The sequence below is a fragment of the Nerophis ophidion genome, linkage group LG21, assembly GCF_033978795.1.
Source record: "Nerophis ophidion isolate RoL-2023_Sa linkage group LG21, RoL_Noph_v1.0, whole genome shotgun sequence".
Taxonomy (NCBI): Eukaryota; Metazoa; Chordata; class Actinopteri; order Syngnathiformes; family Syngnathidae; genus Nerophis; species Nerophis ophidion.
The window spans coordinates 31,342,495-31,364,832 of record NC_084631.1 but is presented as its reverse complement, the minus strand read 5'-3'; the positions used below and the strand labels follow the sequence as shown (position 1 = coordinate 31,364,832).

Here is a 22,338-nt window from a genome sequence, read left to right as displayed (position 1 = left end):
GTGGGATCACACTCCTCAGCCTTCCCGGTAAGGTTTATTCAGGTGTACTGGAGAGGAGGCTACGTCGGATAGTCGAACCTCGGATTCAGGAGGAACAGTGTGGTTTTCGTCCTGGTCGTGGAACTGTGGACCAACTCTATACTCTCGGCAGGGTTCTTGAGGGTGCATGGGAGTTTGCCCAACCAGTCTACATGTGCTTTGTGGACTTGGAGAAGGCATTCGACCGTGTCCCTCGGGAAGTCCTGTGGGGAGTGCTCAGAGAGTATGGGGTATCGGACTGTCTTATTGTGGCGGTCCGTTCCCTGTACGATCAGTGCCAGAGCTTGGTCCGCATTGCCGGCAGTAAGTCGAACACATTTCCAGTGAGGGTTGGACTCCGCCAAGGCTGTCCTTTGTCACCGATTCTGTTCATAACTTTTATGGACAGAATTTCTAGGCGCAGTCAAGGCGTTGAGGGGTTCCGGTTTGGTAACCGCAGGATTAGGTCTCTGCTTTTTGCAGATGATGTGGTCCTGATGGCTTCATCTGACCGGGATCTTCAGCTCTCGCTGGATCGTTTCGCAGCCGAGTGTGAAGCGACCGGAATGAGAATCAGCACCTCCAAGTCTGAGTCCATGGTTCTCGCCCGGAAAAGGGTGGAGTGCCATCTCCGGGTTGGGGAGGAGACCCTGCCCCAAGTGGAGGAGTTCAAGTACCTAGGAGTCTTGTTCACGAGTGAGGGAAGAGTGGATCGTGAGATCGACAGGCGGATCGGTGCGGCGTCTTCAGTAATGCGGACGTTGTACCGGTCCGTTGTGGTGAAAAAGGAGCTGAGCCGGAAGGTAAAGCTCTCAATTTACCGGTCGATCTACGTTCCCATCCTCACCTATGGTCATGAGCTATGGGTCATGACCGAAAGGATAAGATCACGGGTACAAGCGGCCGAAATGAGTTTCCTCCGCCGTGTGGCGGGGCTCTCCCTTAGAGATAGGGTGAGAAGCTCTGCCATCCGGGAGGAACTCAAAGTAAAGCCGCTGCTCCTTCACATCGAGAGGAGCCAGATGAGGTGGTTCGGGCATCTGGTCAGGATGCCACCCGAACGCCTCCCTAGGGAGGTGTTTAGGGCACGTCCAACCGGTAGGAGGCCTCGGGGAAGACCCAGGACACGTTGGGAAGACTATGTCTCCCGGCTGGCCTGGGAATGCCTCGGGATCCCCCGGGAAGAGCTAGACGAAGTGGCTGGGGAGAGGGAAGTCTGGATTTCCCTGCTTAGGCTGCTGCCCCCGCGACCCGACCTCGGATAAGCGGAAGATGATGGACGGATGGATGGAATAAAATCCTAATAAATATTTAGAAAAAATATCTAAATAAATATTGTACAATATTTTTTGGGGAATCTAAATACATCTTAGAATTTAAAAAAATATTGTATTTAAAATTCTTACAATATTGTTATCGTCTGATGTTTGTTTTTATTTTTCATACATGATTATTTATAATAAACACACATAATCACATAGCTTGTACAACATTAATACTCCATTATTGTCAGATGAATTCAGTAAACTTTCATTTATTGCTGTTCCGGGTGTGGAAAGTAGTGATTATGAATTATTAATGGTATATTTTAGTAGCTACAGTGCAAAAGAAACATGTTTTATCATTAGGAAATCCCTCAAGACATTTGTATTCATATCCCAGAGCAAAATGGCTGTCATACCAACTGTACACAGATTGGCTTTAAGAATATAACGTCGTCCTTTTGAGAAACACAAATGGATGCGGAAATGAAAACGGGATGCAGAAATGTGGAGTGCATCATTCCGTGAAAGCGCCAACTGTGGTGGGCATTGTTGAGGGGGCCCTTGATCTCGTTTTGGATGGTGTCCCTGCTGAGGATCAGCGTGTCCGCGCCACCGCCAAGAGGCTCGGCATGAAGAGGCTCATCCCCGACCGTTTCCACGGCTGCCACTCATACCTTTACTCGGAAATTCTCCCACCAAGGTATTCCCAGCTCCTTCCTGATTTTAAACGTTTCTAGCCTAATAATCATGAGTTTTGTTACCTGGGCCCATCAAGTTAGATGCGTTTGAGGTGTATGGCTGCAAAAAAAAAAAAAAAAAAAAAAAAAAAAAAAAATTAGCACACTAGCATGCTATCATACCGACATTAAAACGCTAACAGTTAGGATGTACCAAGTACCAAGTTATATGAGCCTGAGGAATCTGGCTAGAAAATTGGCTAAATAATTAACTCCAATAATGTCAACATGCTGAAATTAAAATGAAAAATTATATAAAAAAGAAGAGTTAACACACTAATATTAGCATGCTATCACACTAACATTAAAATGCTAACAGTTAGCATGTGCCATCTACCAAGTTTTATGAGCCTGGGGAATCTGGCTGCAGAATCGGCTAGATAATTAACACACTAATGTCAACATGCTAAAATTAAAATGAAAAATTATTCAAAAACATTTTTTTAAAAGAGTTAGCACACTCATGTTAGCATGCTATCACACTAACATTAAAATGCTAACCATTTTACATCAGCATGCTAACTAAATTAGCTAATTATGCAGCTATTACACTTAAGAGTCATGCTTTTTTTGTGACTTGATGCTATCTTGTTAGCATTTTAACTGATTTTATACGTTATAGCTTAATAATTATAGGTTGTGTTGGTATGAGCAAGAGGAATCTGGCTGCAGAATTAGCTAAATAATCAACACAGTAATGTCAACATGCTAATATTAAAAACTATTCAATTTTTTTTTTAAAGAGTTAGCAAACCCATGTTAGCATGCCATCACACTAACATTAAAATGCTAACCATTTTACATTAGCATGATTACATTAGCATGCTAATGTAAGCATGTTAATTCAGCATGCTAAATATATTAGCTAATTATGCAGCTATTACACTTAAGAGTCATGCTTTTTTTGTGACTTGATGCTATTTTGTTAGCATTTTAACTGATTTTACACGTTTTAGCTTAATAATTATAGTTTGTGTTGTATGAGCAAGAGGAATCTGGTGCAGAATTAGCTAAATAATCAACACAGTAATGTCAACATGCTAATATTAAAAACTATTCAATTTTTTTTTTAAAGAGTTAGCAAACCCATGTTAGCATGCCATCACACTAACATTAAAATGCTAACCATTTTACATTAGCATGATTACATTAGCATGCTAATGTAAGCATGTTAATTCAGCATGCTAAATATATTAGCTAATTATGCAGCTATTACACTTAAGAGTCATGCTTTTTTTGTGACTTGATGCTATTTTGTTAGCATTTTAACTGATTTTACACGTTTTAGCTTAATAATTATAGTTTGTGTTGTATGAGCAAGAGGAATCTGGTGCAGAATTAGCTAAATAATCAACACAGTAATGTCAACATGCTAAAATTAAAATAAAACAAATATTAAAACATTTTTTTCAAAAAGAGTTAGCACACTAATGTTAGCATGCTATCATGCTAACATTAAAAAGCTAACAATTAGCATGTGTCAAGTACCAAGTTATATGAGCCGGAAGAATTTGGCTACAAAATTGGCTAAATAATTAATATGGTAATGTCAACATGCTTAAATATTAACAAAAAAAAAAAAAAAAAAAAAAGATTTAAAAGAGTTAGCACACTAATGTTAGAATTAATAACATACTAACATTAAAATGCTAACAGTTAGCATGTGCCAATTACCAAGTTATATGAGTCTGACGAATTTGGCTGCAAAATTTGCAATAAAAGGAACTTAATGCTAGCGTGCTAGTATGCTATCGTTAGGATTTAATAGTTAGAATGTGTCAAGTATCAGATTGGATACGTTTGAGGTGTATAGCTGCAAAATTATCTAAAAACAAAGTTAGCACACTAAAGTTAGGATGCTATCATACTAACATTAAAATGCTAACAGTTAGCATGTGCCAAGTACCAAGTTATTTGAGCCTGAAAATTTGGCTGCAGAATTGGCAAAAAAAGGAAGCACACTAATGCTAGCGTGCAAGCATGCTATCGTTAGGATTTAACAGTTGGCATGTGTCAAGTATCAAATTAGATGAGTTTGAGGTGTATGGCTGCAAAATTATCAAAAAAAGTTAGCACATTAATGTTAGCATGCTATCATACTAACATTAAAATGCTTACAGTTAGCATGTGCCAAGCACCAAGTTATATGAGCCTGACAAAATTGGCTGCAGAATTGGCTAAAAAAGTAAGCTACTGCTTGTGTGCTCACATGCTATTGTGAGGATTTAACAGTTAGCATGTGTCAAGCATCAAGTTAGATGAGTTCGAGGCATATGGCTAAAAAATTATAAAAAAGAAAAGTTAGGAAACTAATGTTAGCATGCTATCATATTACCATTAAAAGCCTAACAGTGCAAATGCCGAGTACAAAATTATGTGAGCTTGAGGAATTTGGCTGAAAAATTGGTTAAAAAAAGCAAGCTAATGCTAGCGTGCTAACATGCTATCATTAAAATTTGACAGTTAGCATGTGTCAAGTATTAAGTTGGATGTGTTTGGAGTGTACAGCTGCAAAATAAAAAAATAAAAAAGAGTTAGCATATTAACATTAAAATGCTAACAGTTAGCATGTGTCAAGTCCCAAGCCATAAAGCCTGAGGAAGCCTGGCTGGACAAATTGGCTAACAAATTAACACAGCAATGTCAACATGCTAACATTAAAATGCTAACAGTTAGGAAAAAGTATACCTTCTAACCATATTTTGGATTTTGTTACTTAGCGCCGTCTTGTATTTACGCGATTTCCCATGTATTCATGCAAACATTTAATGCTCACATTTTAGTTGTTTTTTAACCAATGAATCATGGGTTAGCATGCTAATGTAAGCATGTTAATTCAGCATGCTAACTATATTAGCTAATTATGCAGCTATTACACTTAAGAGTCATGCTTTTTTTGTGACTTGATGCTATCTTGTTAGCATTTTAACTGATTTTATACGTTTTAGCCTAATAATTACAGGTTTTATTGCTTGACGCTCTCTTAGAACTATGTGATTGGTTCCCAAGTTAGCATAAACATGTTGATATCCTAACCTACCATTTTACGTACTTGTATCCGTTCTAACCTAATCATGAATATTGTGACTTGGCGACATTTTATAAGTATGCTACGTTAGTATGCAAAAATATGCTGCTAGCATTATAGCAGATGTTTTATTATATAAATCATGGCTGCAAAATTATCAAAACAACTTAAGTTAACATTAACATTACAATGCTAACAGCTAGCATGTGCCAAGTACCAAGTTATATGAGCCTGAATAATTTTGCTGCAAAATTGACTAAAAAAGTAAGCACACTAATGTTAGCAGGCTAGCATGCTATGATTAGCATTTAACAGTTAGCATGTGTCAAGCACCAAGTTGGATACTTGTAAGGTGTACGGCTACAAAATTACTTTTAAAAAAGAGTTAGCACACTAATGTTAACGCGCTAGCGTGCGATCGTTAGGATGTAACAGTTAACATGTGTTATGTATCAAGTTAGATGTGTTTGAGGTGTATAGCTGCAAAATTATCCAGAAAAAAAAACAATACAACTCAGTCCAAAAGTATACAAACACATCCGAGCAACTAAAATATTTAATCGTATTAAAGCTACAAGGTGGTTTCGCGGTGCGTTCAAGGACCGCCGAAAAAGAGGACAACCACAGAGGAGGACAACCAAAGAGTAAAACATCGGCCAGAAATATTAAAAGATAGATGTTGACTTAAAGTGCTAAAGTGCAAACCTCTATGTGAAACACATCCGAGCAACTAAAATATTTCATCGTATTAAAGCTACAAGGTGGTTTCGCGATGCGTTCAAGGACCGTGGAAAAAGAGGAAGACAACCAAAGAGTAGAACACGGGCCAGAAATAATAAATAATAGGTGTTATCTTGAAGTGCTAAAGTGCAAACCTCTATGTGAAACACATCTGAGCAGCTAAACTATTTAATTGTATTAAAGCTACAAGGTGGTTTCGCGGTGCGTTCAAAGACAACCAAAAAAGAGGACAACCAAAGAGAAGAACACCAGCCAGAAATAATAAATAATAGGTGTTATCTTGAAGTGCTAAAGTGCAAACCTCTACGTGAAACACATCCGAGCAACTAAAATATTTCATCGTATTAAAGCTACAAGGTGGTTTCGCGATGCGTTCAAGGACCGTGGAAAAAGAGGAAGACAACCACAGAGTAAAACACGGGCCAGAAATAATACATAATAGGTGTTATCTTGAAGTGCTAAAGTGCAAACCTCTATGTGAAACACATCAGAGCAGCTATAATATTTCATTGTATTAAAGCTACAAGGTGGTTTCGTGGTGCGTTCAAGGACCGCCGAAAAAGAGGACAACCAAAGAGTAGAACACAGGCCAGAAGTATTAAAAAATGGATGTTATTTTAAAGTGCTAAAGTGCAAACCTCAATGTGGAACACATCCGAGCAACTAAAATGTTTAATTGTATTAAACCTACAAGGTTGTTTCGTGTTGCGTTCAAGGGCCGCCGAAAAAGAGGACAACCCAAGAGGAGAACACCAGCCAGAAATAATAGAAAATAGATGTTATCTTTAAGTGCTAAAGTGGAAACCTCTATGTGAAACACATCTGAGCAAATCAAATATTTAATCGTATTAAACCGACAAAGTGGTTTCGCGTTGCGTTCAAGGACCGCGGAAAAACAGGAGGACAACCAAAGTGTAGAGCACCGGCCAGAAATAATAAACACTAGATGTTATCTTGAAGTGCTAAAGTGCAAACCTCTATGTGAAACACATCTGAGCAACTAAAATGTTTAATCTTATTAAACCTAGAAGGTTGTTTCGCGTTGCGTTCAAGGACCGCCGAAAAAGAGGACAAACCAAGAGGAGAACACCAGCCAGAAATAATAGAAAATAGATGTTATCTTTAAGTGCTAAAGTGCAAACCTCTATGTGAAACACATCTGAGCAACTAAAATGTTTAATCGTATGAAACCTACAAGGTTGTTTTACGGTGCGTTCAAGGACCGCCGAAAAAGAGGACAACCAAAGAGTAGAACACCTGCCAGAAATAATATATAATAGATATTATCTTGAAGTGCTATAGTACAAACCTCTATGTGAAACACATCCGAAAATTTAAAATGTTTAATTGTATTAAACCTACAAGGTGGTTTCGCGATGCGTTCAAGGACCGTAGAAAAAGAGGAAGACAACCAAAGTGTAGAACAGGGGCCAAAAATAATAAATAATAGATGTTATCTTGAAGTGCTGAAGTGCAAACCTCTATGTGAAACACATCCGAGCAACTAAAATGTTTAATTGTATTAAACCTACAAGGTGGTTTTGCGATGCGTTCAAGGACTGTAGAAAAAGAGGAAGACAACCAAAGAGTAGAACAGGGGCCAAAAATAATAAATAATAGATGTTATCTTGAAGTGCTGAAGTGCAAACCTCTATGTGAAACACATCCGAGCAGCTATAATATTTCATCGTATTAAAGCTACAAGGTGGTTTCGCGGTGCGTTCAAGGACAGCCAAAAAATTGGACAACCAAAGAGAAGAACACCAGCCAAAAATAATAAAAAAATAGATGTTATCTTGAAGTGCTAAAGTGCAAACCTCTATGTGAACTACATCCGAGCAGCTAAAATATTTAATCGTATTAAAGCTACAAGGTGGTTTCGCGGTGCGTTCAAGGACCGCCGAAAAAGAGGAGGACAACCAAAAGAGTAGAACACGGCCAGAAATAATAAATAATAGATATTATCTCTAAATGCTAAAGTACAAACCTCTATGTGAAACACATCCGAGCAGCTAAAATATTTAATTGTATTAAAGCTACAAGGTGGTTTCGCGGTGCGTTCAAAGACAACCAAAAAAGAGGACAACCAAAGAGGAGAACACCAGCCAGAAATAATGAAAAATAGATGTCACCTTCAAGTGCTAAAGTGCAAACCTCTATGTGAAACACATCCGAGCAACTAAAATATTTCATCGTATTAAAGCTACAAGGTGGTTTCACGATGCGTTCAAGGACCGTGGAAAAAGAGGAAGACAACCAAAGAGTAAAACACGGGCAAGAAATAATACATAATAGGTGTTATCTTGAAGTGCTGAAGTGCAAACCTCTATGTGAAACACCGCCGAGCAACTAAAATTTTTAATTGTATTAAAACTCCAAAGTGGTTTCGCGATGCGTTCAAGGACCGTAGAAAAAGAGGAAGACAACCAAAGAGTAGAACAGGGGCCAAAAATAATAAATAATAGATGTTATCTTGAAGTGCTGAAGTGCAAACCTCTATGTGAAACACATCCGAGCAGCTATAGTATTTCATCGTATTAAAGCTACAAGGTGGTTTCGCGGTACGTTCAAGGACAACCAAAAAAAAGGACAACCAAAGAGAAGAACTCCGGCCAGAAATAATAAAAAATAGATGTTATCTTGAAGCGCTAAAGTGCAAACCTCTATGTGAAACACATCTGAGCAACTAAAATATTTAATCGTATTAAAGCTAAAGGTGGTTTCGCGGTCCGTTCAAGGACAACCAAAAAATGAGGACAACCAAAGAGTAGAACACCTGCCAGAAATAATAAATAATAGATATTATCTTGAAGTGCTAAAGTGCAAACCTCTATGTGAAACACTAAAGGCTTAGCCATGAAAACAGAGCAAATACGAATAAAACACTCTCAGTGAAGAATAAGAAACACAAAATATGCTTTTTTAACTATTTATTTAAGTTATTTAAAACATCTAAATATTTCAGTGGGTTTATGAGTACTTTTTTGGCACATTCAACAATTTTGTGCTCATTTTGCTTCATCATTTTTATTTGGTTCCATCCCTCGCACTCACACTAGGAGACCAGCGGACATGACGCTGATTAATCAGAGCAGGCGGGCAATTGGAAAAAAAAGATATATATAAAATAAAAAAAATAAATTAAAAAAAAATAAAAAATACAAATAAAAAAAAGATATATATATATATATATATATATATATATATATATATATATATATATATATATATATATATATATATCAATTTTTACTTATATAGCCCTAAATCACTAGTGTCTCAAAGGGCTGCACAAACCACTACGACATCCTCGGTAGGCCCACATAAGGGCAAGGAAAACTCACCCCCAGGGGGACGTCAGTGACAATGATGACTATGAGAACCATGGAGAGGAGGAAAGCAATGGATGTGGAGCGGGTCTAACATGATACTGTGAAAGTTCAATCCATATTGGATCCAACACAGTCGCAAGAGTCCTGTCCAAAGCGGATCCAACACAGCAGCGAGAGTCCCGTTCACAGCGGAGCCAGCAGGAAACCATCCCAAGCGGAGGCGGCTCAGCAGCGCAGAGATGTCCCCAGCCGATACACGGGCGAACAGTACATGGCCACCCGGATCGGACCGGACCCCCTTCACAATGGGGAGTTGGACAGAGGAGAAAAAGAAAAGAAACGGCAGATCAACTGGTCTAAAAATGGAGTCTATTTAAAGGCTAGAGTACACAAATGAGTTTTGAGGTGAGACTTAAATGCTTCCACTGAGGTGGCATCTCGAACTTTTACCGGGAGGGCATTCCAGAGTACTGGAGCCCGAACGGAAAACGCTCTATAGCCCGCAGACTTTTTTTGGGCTTTGGGAATCACTAATAAGCTGGAGTCCTTTGAACGCAGATTTCTTGCCGGGACATATGGTACAATACAATCGGCAAGATAGGATGGAGCTAGACCGTGTAGTATTTTATACGTAAGTAGTAAAACCTTAAAGTCACATCTTAAGTGCACAGGAAGCCAGTGCAGGTGAGCCAGTACAGGCGTAATGTGATCAAACTTTCTTGTTCTTGTCAAAAGTCTAGCAGCCGCATTTTGTACCAACTGTAATCTTTTAATGCTAGACATGGAGAGACCCGAAAATAATACGTTACAGTAATCGAGACGAGACGTAACAAACGCATGGATAATGATCTCAGCGTCTTTAGTGGACAGAATGGAGCGAATTTTAGCGATATTACAGAGATGAAAGAAGGCCGTTTTAGTAACGCTTTTAATGTGTGACTCAAAGGAGAGAGTTGGGTCAAAGATATATATATATATATATATATATATATATATATAAAATTTCACGTATTGCAAACGACCGGGAAACACAGGAGAGCGGGGGAAGGACAAAAACTGGAGTGACGCTAACGTATCGACGTGATGTTCTTTGCTAACTGTACACTCACATTTTAACAGTCTGTTTTCAGACGTGTAGCAAAGCCTGCACTTTCAAAATATGTAATTATTTCAATTATTTTTGGTGGTGAATCACATAACTTGTTAATTTCACTTATTAAACAAACACGTAATACTACCCCCTGCTGGAGTGGAGGGGAACAGTCACAACTTATGATTTCTGTTCACTTCAAAAGGGGACCTGTGAGGATATTTCATCGACATTCCACACCAGTCGGTGATCACATTGATTGGGTATGCTTAGGTATAAATGTTGCTCCACGGTCACATTTATCACCCACCTTGTGAGCATGTCTGCAAAAACGGTTTTAGCGCGAGGACGATCTCTGTCTGGAATGAAGCCTGCAGAGCCACAGACCGGAAGTCTCTCCAAAAAGTGATGAGGACGGCGGAAAAAGACCGTCAGGACTCCTCTACCTCCTATCCAAGAGGTCGCAAAAAGCCGCCGCCTGACCAGGGCTGGGAAAATCTGCAGAGACTCCTCCCACCCCCACCAAGGACTGTTTTCACTGCTGGCCGTAAGAGCCTTGAACGCATCATAATAATCCCAAAATAGATTAACTGGCTGGAATATAAAGACTCTATAACATACATCCATAAACGTGGATGCATATTTACCTGTGCAGTAATCTATTTATGTATATCTGCACCTCATGGATTTTTTTTTATCCTGCACCACCATGAGCTAATGCAACAAAATGTCGTTCTTATCCGTACCGTAAAGTTCAAATTTGAATGACAATAAAAGGAAAGTCTAAGTCTAGTCCAAGTCTAAGTCTAAGAAATGTTGTCTAACAACACAAGTTGTTTTCTTAGTCCTTATGGAGGTAAAACAGGTTGGCTTGCACGCTTCAGGAGGTTTTTTCTGCACACCGCCCGGGCTTGTGGTGGCGGATCTTTTACCAGGCGCCATCCCAAAAAAATAAAAAATTGCATTACCAACCTAAAAGAGTCCCCGGTCAAAACATTAGGTACACCTGCTCACTCTCGGGTTGACGAGGAGCTGTATTAAATAAATAATTTAGGTCACACCGTGCTGTTGTTACGTAATATTACGTTTCTTCAAACCAGATCGTAAAAGTTGGCAAGTCGTGTAAATCAGTGGTCCCCAACCACCGGGCCGCAGAATAATTATTTCTTCATTTTTATTAAAAAAAAAAAAAAATAAATAAATATTTTTTTATAATTTTTTCTATTTTATTAAATCAACATAAAAAACACAATATACACTTACAATTAGTGCACCAACCACAAAAACCTCCCTTTTTCATGACAAAGAAAAAAAATAAAATAAAATAAAAAAAAAATAAGGATCGCCCAATTCCCCCCCACCCCGCTTTACCACACCCAGGTCGCGGGACACATTATTAACCGTTGACCGGTCCGCAGTTACAAAAATGTTGGGGACCACTGGTGTAAATGTTAAATAAAACCGGAATACAATGATTTGCAAATCCTTTTCAACGTATATTCAATTGAATAGACTGCAAAGACAAGATATACTGTATAAAGTTCCATCCGGTAAACTTCATTTTTTTTTGCAAATATTAGCTCATTTGGAATTTGCTGCCTGCAATGTGTTTAAAAAAAAAAAAAAAAAAAAGAAGCTGGCACAAGAGGCAAAAAAGACTGAGAAAGTTGAGGGAATGCTCATCAAACACTTATTTGGAACATCCCACGGGTGGACAGGCTAATTGGGAACATGTGGGTGCCCTGATTGGGTATAGTTTGCAAATAAATAGACATGATCAAAATAGTATCAGTGTCACAGAGATTCCTGAGCTATTCTAAGAGTTAACGTAGTGAAAAGTTTTCTATAAACCCCAAAACCAGTGAAGTTGGCACATTTTGTAAATGGTAAATAAAAACAAAACACAATGATTTGCAAATCCTTTTCAACCTATATTCAATTGAAAAGACTGCAAAGACAATATATTTAACGTTCAAACTGGAAAATGTTTTAATTATTTGCAAATATTAGCTCATTTGGAATGCGATACCTGCAAAATGTTTCAAAAAAGCTGGCACGAGTGGCAAAAAAGACTGGGGAAAGTTGAGGGAATGCTCATCGAACACTTATGTGGAGCATCCCACAGGTGAACAGGCTGATTAGGAACAGGTGGGTGACATGATTGGGTATAAAAGCAGCTTCCGTGAAATGCTCAGTCATTCACAAACAAGGACGGGGCGAGGGTCACCACTTTGTCAACAAATGCGTGAGCAAATTGTCCAACAGTTTAAGAACAATGTTTCTCAAGGAGCTATTTCAAGGAATTTAGGGATTTCACCATCTGCGGTCCGTAAAATATCATCAATAGATTCACATAATCAGGAGAAATCACTGTACGTAAGCACGTGACCAACATTGAATACCCGTGACCTTTGATCCCTCAGGCGGCACTGCATCCAAAACCAACATCAATGTGTAAAAGACATCCCCACATGGGCTCAGGAACACTTCAGAAAACTACAGTTGGTCGCTACATCTGCAAGCGCAAGCTAAAACTCTACTATGCAAAGCGGAAGCCATTTATCAACAACACCCAGAAAGGCCGCCCGAGCTCGACTAAAGTGAACTGATGCAAAGTGTAAAAGTCTTCTGTGGTCGGACGAGTCCACATTTCATATAGTTTTTTGGAAACTGTGGTTGTGTCCTCTAAACCAAAGAGGCAAAGAACTATCCAGATTGTTATAAGTGCAAAGTTCAAAAGCCAGCATCTGTGATGGTATGGGGGTGTATTAGTGCCCAAATCATTGGTAACTTACACATCTGTGAAGGCACCATTAATGCTGAAAGGTCCATACAGGTTTTGGAACAACATATGTTGCCATCCAAGCAACGTTATCTTGGACGCCCCTGCTTATTTCAGCAGGACAACGCCAAGCCTACGCTTCATAGTAAAAGAGTGTGGGTACTAGACCGGCCTGCCTGTAGCCCATCGAAAATGTGTGGTGCAATATGAAGCCTAAAATACCACAGCTGAGACTGTTGAACAACTTAAGCTGTACATCAAGCAAGAATGGGAAGGAATTCCACCTGAAAAGCTTCAAATATAATTTGAAAATAACAGCGTGGAGACGGAAGAGGGAGAACCGACGGTCTTTGGCTTCAAAACGAACAATAAAGGTGGAGATACTGGACAGTATATACGAGCGGTGCTTTAAAAAAAAAACACAGCTAGCTTGTGGCTAACGTGCATCCACAGTGTTTTAGCGACTTCAAAATTGTTCATCCCTGACAAATAAGTTCTGACGTGCTTCACTACACACTGTGGGAGGACACAGCAGATATGGATATCGACATGTAACGATACCGAGTACAAGAGCGGTGTATAGTCGATACTGCAATGATTACGTTGATATTTTTGCTTAATAGATAGTAGCCTTTGTCACCGGTTTGCTTAGTCACGTCCAATGTTTCAGTCTAACTTTTTCCACCTAGCACCAGCATAATGACCAGCATTGAAATACAGTAGCGTAGTAGATCTAAGTATTCATTAAAAACAAGACACAAGTGTATTTCATAGCAGTTTCAACAGTAACACTGTGTTTGAAAATTTAAGTGATTCCTTACTCATTGGTTAATACCAAACACTGATTGATTGCAATAAGAAAAATATGTACTATTTATAAGATTATTTTTGTTCTTCAAATACAGCCAAAAATGACATTTTCATTTTATTTTGAAAATCACGACACTACATTTTGGGGACAACAACCCTCGTATGTCAAATCAAATTGTGGGGGAAAAAAAAACGGGAAGTATTTGTTGTCAACACGGGATGACCCTGGAGGTGAGAATGCCCATATATGTACGTCCGTCCATTTGTGATGTCACTGTATCCGATGATGTAACAATATCCACAAGTCGGAAAAGAGGGAAAACTGATCAGGTCCTCAATAAAAGACTTAGACAAACTTTAAATGATCCACAAGGGAAATAGCTCAGTTACAGAGGATGGAAAGAAGACTAAATATGTACTGTAGTAGCAATATAAAATATTTGTCATATTTACATATTATATATAAAGTGTATGATATATACCGATATATTTTAATATAATATATCCAATATATGACACTTACCACGTACGATATTAGAGTAGATGCAACATAAAATAGAGCAGGGGTCACCAACCTTTTTGAAACCGAGAGCTACTTCTTGGGTACTGATTAATGCGAATGGCTACCAGTTTGATACACACCTAAATAAATTGCCAGAAATAGCCAATTTGCTCACTTTACCTTTAATTGGGTATTTCTGTCCGTCATTTCGTCGTACATTTTTTTTCTTTTTACGGAAGGTTTTTTGTCGAGAATAAATGATGAAAAACACCCAACTGAACGGTTTAAAAGAGGAAAAACAGGAAAAAAATTAAAGTACAATTTTGAAACATAGTTTATCTTCAATTTCGACTCTTTAAAATTCAAAATTCAACCGAAAAAAAGAAGAGAAAAACTAGCAAATTCGAATCTTTTTTGAAAAAATAAAAAAAATAATTTATGGAACATCATTAGTAATTTTTTCTGATTAAGATTAATTTTAGAATTTTGATGACATGTTTTAAATAGGGCCCGTCCAGCTGGTAGGAGGCCACGGGGAATACCTAGGACACGTTAGGAAGACTATGTCTTGGCCTGGGAACGCCTCGGGATCCCCGGGAAGAGCTAGACGAAGTGGCTGGAGAGAGGGAAGTCTGGGCTTCCCTGCTTAGGCTGCTGCCCCCGCGACCCGACCTCGGATAAGCGGAAGATGATGGATGGATGGATGGGTTTTAAATAGGTGAAAATCCAATCTGCACTTTGTTAGAATATACAACAAATTGGACCAAGCTGTATTTCTAACAAAGACAAATCATTATTTCTTTTGGATTTTCCAGAAGAAAAATTTCAAAAGAAATTCAAAAGACTTTGAAATAAGATTTAAATTCGATTCTACAGATTTTCTAGATTTGCCAAAATGATTTTTTTTGCGATGAGGTGGCGACTTGTCCAGGGTGTACCCCGCCTTCCGCCCGATTGTAGCTGAGATAGGCGCCAGCACCCCCCGCGACCCCAAAAGGGAATAAGCGGTAGAAAATGGATGGATGGATGGATGGATTTTTTTTTTATTTTAATCATATCAAGTTTGAAGAAATATTTTACAAATATTCTTCGTCGAAAAAACAGAAGATAAAATGAAAAATTAAATCACAATGTATTTATTATTCTTTACCATAAAAAAAAAAAATACCTGAACATTTATTTAACTTGTCAGGAATAAAGAGGAAGGAATTTAAAAGGTAAAAAGGTATATGTGTTTAAAAATCCTAAAATCATTTTAAGGTTGTATTTTTTCTCTAAAATTGTCTTTCTGAAAGTTATAAGAAGCAAAGTAAAAAAATAAAATAATTTATTTAAACAAGTGAATACCAATTCTTTCAAATATTTTCTTGGGTTTTCAAATTTTATTTGAGTTTTGTCTCTCTTAGAAATAAAAATGTTGCACAAAGCAAGACCATTTTGCTAGTAAATAAATAACATTTAAAAAATAGAGGCAGCTCACTGGTAAGTGCTGCTATTTGAGCTATTTTTTAGAACAGGCCAGCGGGCGCCTCATCTGGTCCTTACGGGCGACCTGGTGCCCGTTGGTGACCCCTGAAATAGAGAGTAGATCCTGCAGAAAATAAATATAAACAAAGAGAGGTAGTGAACATAGAATCTATCAATAACGTGTAAGAGCAACACTTAGTTCCCCCCACCCCCGACATCACCGTCTTCCGGTTGGTGAAAGGGCCTCACCCGAGGGTTACAGCACCACCTGTTGCTCCGGCATGCACACGGCAGCCTACAGGTGTGCTTTTATGAGCCTCGTCGGCAAAACGAGAGGCGAGGTGTTGTCATTCAGAGGGGTTGATTTAAATCAAGTTACTGTGAAAGAAAGCATGCTGAGAGGCTCCCTTTTTTTTATTTTATTATTTTTTTCGTGTTAAGGCTGTTGCATCCCGGGTTTGTCATCCCGCCTCAGCATTACCGAAGCCACTTGCTTGGCCAGCTCCAGGATCGTTTCCCCGGAGATGTAAAGAACTTGACTAGTGCTTTATAAAAATAAAAAATACAAATAATAATAATGATAAAAAAAAATAAAAAACAACAACAAGGGAGGAGGAGATGGCGGGAAAGGTGCAGCGTACACGCTCGGAGCAGCACTGCGGCATGACGCACGCCATGCGCGCGGCAAAGCACGCGGGACCTCCAATGTGGGTATCGATCCGCGATCCCTCCCGTAACCCGGCCGTGACTCCCCCCCTACCCCCCACACACGTGACGTCTCGTGCACAAACTTGTCTCACGTCTCTAAATGCATCCACGCTTTTTTTTTTTTTGCACACTTAATTAATCAATGGGCAATTTATTAGGCACACCTGCACGATGCTGCATCGTGACAATAAGTGAGCTTGCATCACCTTTTTTTTTTTGTTTTTTTTTGCACCCGCAATTCATCGACGGACACTTGATTAGGCACACCCGCATCATTACAGTCAGTGAGTTTTTTTTCGTTTTTTTTATCAGGCTTGCGCCAAAGTGGGACTTAAACCGGTGTACCTAATGAAGTGACCTAACTGTGGCTGCGGCATTTATTCCGTCTTTTTTTTTTTTTTTTGCAATATTTTTCGTGGTTTCGTCCACGCATGTAAGAAAACCTTATTATGGACATTAATCCAAAATAAGACGCGTTACCTGATCGCCGTCAGAAGTAGTTATTTGATGGAACGAGTCATCCCCGATCGGTTCCGTGGATCCAAATTAAGTTTCTCATCCATGGCACGTCTCGGGTGGGGGGGCGAGAGAGAAAGAGAGAGGGAGAGACTGGCGCTCATTCATTCATTCATTCCGGGCTCTTCTCCTCCTGCGCGCCGTGGCATCCCGTGGAAGAAAATTATTCAAAGAAATAAGGAGAAATTCAACGTGGAATGTGTGTGTGAGAGTGTGTGTGTGTGTGTGTCTGTGTGTGTGTGTGTAGGGGTGTGAGATCATAAAGTGGCCATGAGTGAAATAAATAATGAACAAAATAAAAGAATAAATCCGTGTCATATAACCTCCATGGTTTGACGCATGTATATTCCAAAGCGGCAGGATGCAGGATTTTTGTTTTGTTTTTCTCGATTGATGCCTGGTATTCCAAGTCCCCAAAAAAAAGAAAAAAAAAAAAAAAAAAGAAAAAAATATTAAAAAAAATTTGAACTAAGACCCCCCACTCCTGCTCTGATCCGGTCGTGACGGAGGGGCGGCGACGGCGTCTGGGCGGTGCGTCTCGGAGAGAGTATCCACCGGCGGCGGCTGGGAGTCGGGCATCTGCCGCCTCTGCAGTCGCCTCTCGAGCGGAGGAAGGATGCGCGCCCCCGCTGCCCTCCGCCGGGGATTCGGCAGGCGCGTTCGCAAGCGGAACACCCCCCCCCCCCCCCCCCCCACTCCCCTCCCCGCGCGCGCTGCTCTGAGACCCTGCCCACTGCGTGACGTAAACACGCAGAATGTCCACTTGCAAAACAGCGCGCACTTTGATTTACAAAAAACATACAAATAGGAACATCTGCGTGGGGCTGAGACGCAAACGTCAAAAAAAAAAAAAAAAATTATGGATTGAGAGCTCGTGGAAATACAGACATTGGATGACATCACCGAGTTGGCATTTTGCAGTACATGATAATAAAAATAACAACTCCATATATACATATATGTATACATACATACATATATGTATATAGACATAAATGTATATACATACATACATATATACATAATACATACATATGCATGTACATACATATGCATACACACAACTGCATATACATACATACATGTATATACATACAAATACACATGTATACACATACATGTAGGTATATACCTATACATACATATACGTACAAATACACACACATATATATATACATATATACATACATATATATATATACATATATACATACATATATATATACATATATACATACAAACATACATATATATATATATATATATATATATATATATATATATATACACACACACACATAAATGTATATGCATATAAACATGTATACACATCCATGTGTACAGATACATGTATGTACATACACACATGTATGTAGACATGTATATACATACATGTGTATACATACATATATATATATACATATACACATACATATATATACATATACACATACATATATACATATACATATACACATACATATACATATATATATATATATATACACACATATATATATATATATATATATACACATACATATATATATATACATATATACACATATATATATATATACATATATACACATACATATATATATACATACATATATATATACATACATATATATATATATATACATACATACATTATATATATATATATATATATATATATATATATATATATATATATATATATATATATATATATATATACGCATACATATATAAACATACACACATATATATACATATATGTATATACATATATATACATATATGTATATACATACATATATATACATACATATATATACATACATATATGTATATACATACATATATATATATATGTATATACGTACATATATATACATATATGTATATACATACATATATACACATACACACACATGCATACATACATATACACACATATATACACTCGTATATACATACATATATACACACATGTATATACATACATGTATATACACATATATACACATGTATACATACATATACATATATACACACACAAATCTAAACACATACATACATGTATGTACACACATGTACACACATGCATGTACACTCATGCATATGCATACATGTATGTACATACACACATGTATGTACACATGTATATACATACATATATATACATAGATGTATATATATGCATAGATGTATATACATACATATATATATATATACACATACACATACATATATACATACATACATATATGTATATACATACATATATATACATATACACATACATATACATACATATACAGTATATACATACATACATATACAGTATATACACACACACACGCACACATACACACACATGCATCCATACATTAATATACACACATATATATACACTCGTATATACATATACATATATACATACATGTATATACACGTATATAGACACATGTATACATACATATATATATACACATATATACATACATATATACACATATACATACATATATGTCTATATACATATACATGTACACCTACACATACAAACATGTATTTATACACATATATACATACAATCAATCAATCAATGTTTATTTATACAGCCCTAAATCACAAATGTCTCAAAAGGACTGTACAAACCACTACGACTACGACATCCTCGGAAGAACCCACAGAAGGGCAAGGAAAACTCACACCCAGTGGGCAGGGAGAATTCACACCCAGTGGGACGCCAGTGACAATGCTGACTATGAGAAACCTTGGAGAGGACCTCGAATGTGGGCAACCCCCCCCTCTAGGGGACCGAAAGCAATGGATGTCGAGCGGGTCTAACATGATACTGTGAAAGTTCAATCCATAGTGGCTCCAACACAGCCGCGAGAGTTCAGTTCAAAGCGGATCCAAGACAGCAGCGACAGTCCCGTCCACAGGAAACCATCCCAAGCGGAGGCGGATCAGCAGCGTAGGGACGCCTTCTCTGGACTTATGAATCACGCTTTTACATCTGGCAATCTGATGGACCAGTCTGGGTTTGGAGGTTGCCACGAGAACGCTACATTTCCGACTGCATTGAGTGTGGAATTATGGTGTGGGGTTGTTTTTCTGGAGTTGGGCTTGGCCCCTTAGTTTCGGTTAAAGGAACTTATATATATACATACATACATATATATATACACATATACATACATGTATGTATATATACAGATATATACACACACATATATATATATATATATATATATATATATACACTATATCCCCAAAAGTATTTGGCCACCTGCCTTGACTCACATATAAAGTTGAAGTGCCATCCCATTCCTAACCCATTGGGTTCAAAATAATGTTTGGTCCACCTTTTGCAGCTATTAAAGCCTCAGATCTTTTTGGAAGGCTGTCCACAAGGATGCGAAGTGTGTTTATTGGAATTGTCCACCATTCTTCCAAGAGCGCATTGGTGTGGTCACACACTGATATTGGTCGAGAAGGCCTGGCTCTCAGTCTCCGTTCTAATTCATCCCAGTGGTGTTCCATCAGGTTCAGGTCAGGACTCTGTGCAGGCCAGTCAAGTTATTCCAAACCAGACTATGTCATCCATGTCTTTATGGACCTTACTTTGTGCACAGTCATGTTGGAAGAGGAAGGGACCCGCTCCAAACTGTTCCCACAAGGTTGGGAGAATGGAGTCATCCAAAATGTTTTGGTGTCCCGGAGCATTCAAAGTTCCTTTAACTGAAACTAAGGGGCCAAGCCCAGCTCCAGAAAAACAACCCCACACCATAATTCCTCCTCCACCAAATTCCACACTCAATGCAGTCCGAAATGTAGCGTTCTCCTGGCAACCTCCAAACCCAGATTGGTCCGTCAGATTGCCAGATGGAAAAGCGTGATTCATAAGTCCAGAGAAGGCGTCTCCACTTCTCTAAAGTCCAGTGGCGACGTGCTTTACACCACTTTATCCCATACTTTTCATTGGACTTGATGATGTATGGCTTAGGTGTAGCTGCTCGGCCATGGAAACCCATTCCATGAAGCTCTCTGCGTACTGTACGTGGGCTAATTGGAAGGTCACATGAAGTTTGGAGCTCTGTAGCAACTGAGAAGTGCAGAAAGTCTTTGCACTATGCGCCTCAGCATCCGCTGAACCTTCTCTGTCAGTTTACTTGGCCTACTTCTTGGTGGCTGAGTTGCTGTTGTTCCCAAACTCTTCAGTTTTCTTAGTAAGACTAAGAATTCAGCAAAACTAAGGCAAAGGTCTTGTTTAACATTTTATTATTTTGGGCCAATGTAACTTTACACTCAGTTTGAACAGTAACACTGTGTTGGAATAGTTTATTTGGTTATTGTGTGGCGTACAACTGAATGGAGCCATGAGTAGAATCATCGATTTTAATGGCGTTTATTTATTTAGTTTTTTTTTACAGCATTTTACTTTAAATGGAAAAATGGTACCACTGTGTTTTCCTCTGTAAAATTATGATGAACATTTTTTTTCACCGTAAAATCCAATTTATTTATTTTTTTTATGGTGTATTACTGCAAATAGAACAAGAGGACCACTGTTTTTTTTTCTGGCAACTGGATTTTAAATCGTAAAATCGAGAGTGGTTTTTGCGGCATATTACTGTAAATAAAAAAAATAAAAAACAATAAAATAAACACATTTTTTTCCAATTAGAAAAATTACTTTGTATTTAAAATAATACAAAAAATGGTAAAATATATAAAAAAAAATGGTGTTGTAAAATGTACAGTATTAAACATAGTTTATTTTTAAATCATGAGTCAGATATATATTTTTGTTTTGAGAAAAATAAGTTTGATATTTGTTACATTATTAGAAAACAAAAATAATAGTTCATTATTATTATTATAAATGATCACTACTTTACAAACCAAATTCATACAAATAACATTAACATAAAGAACGCTGTCATTACAGATTTAGACATAACTGAAGCAGATATTTGAGTATATATTTTAATTTGAAGAAATACAAAGTTTAATGTATATTAAGATATTTAATAGTTTATCAGATTAAATTGAATAATATATAAATGCATACAGTACATGTATTCAATAATGTCGAGACGGAAAAAAGGAGTACATTTAGTTAGAAAAGACCTAGTACTTTGACAAATTATATTTCCAGGCTTTCGCGGGCCATATAAACTTAAATGGGGGGCCGGATTTGGCACCGGGGCCTTGAGTTTGACACCTATGTTCCTTCCTTATTTACCTAAACCACAAATTGGACAAAGCGTTAATTGGAAGAATTGGAAGGAAAATAATATCGACGCCCCTCCCCTATATGTAGACCATGTTTTGTGCATTGG

The 22,338-nt window shown here is 38.0% G+C and overlaps 1 protein-coding gene across 17 annotated transcripts in view; it reads right to left on the bottom strand.

Moving 5' to 3' along the window:
* Positions 1-22,338, bottom strand: part of adgrb2 (adhesion G protein-coupled receptor B2) — a 1,085,043-nt gene that overhangs the window by 684,314 nt on the left and 378,391 nt on the right. Inside the window, exon 1 of one of the 17 annotated variants that reach the window (XM_061882472.1) lies at positions 16,961-17,594. The exons of the other annotated variants lie outside the window; for them this stretch is intronic. The gene's annotated coding sequence lies outside the window, so the exon portion shown is untranslated. Of the gene's footprint in view, positions 1-16,960; positions 17,595-22,338 lie in introns of those variants that run through there. 17 annotated transcript variants of the gene reach the window in all.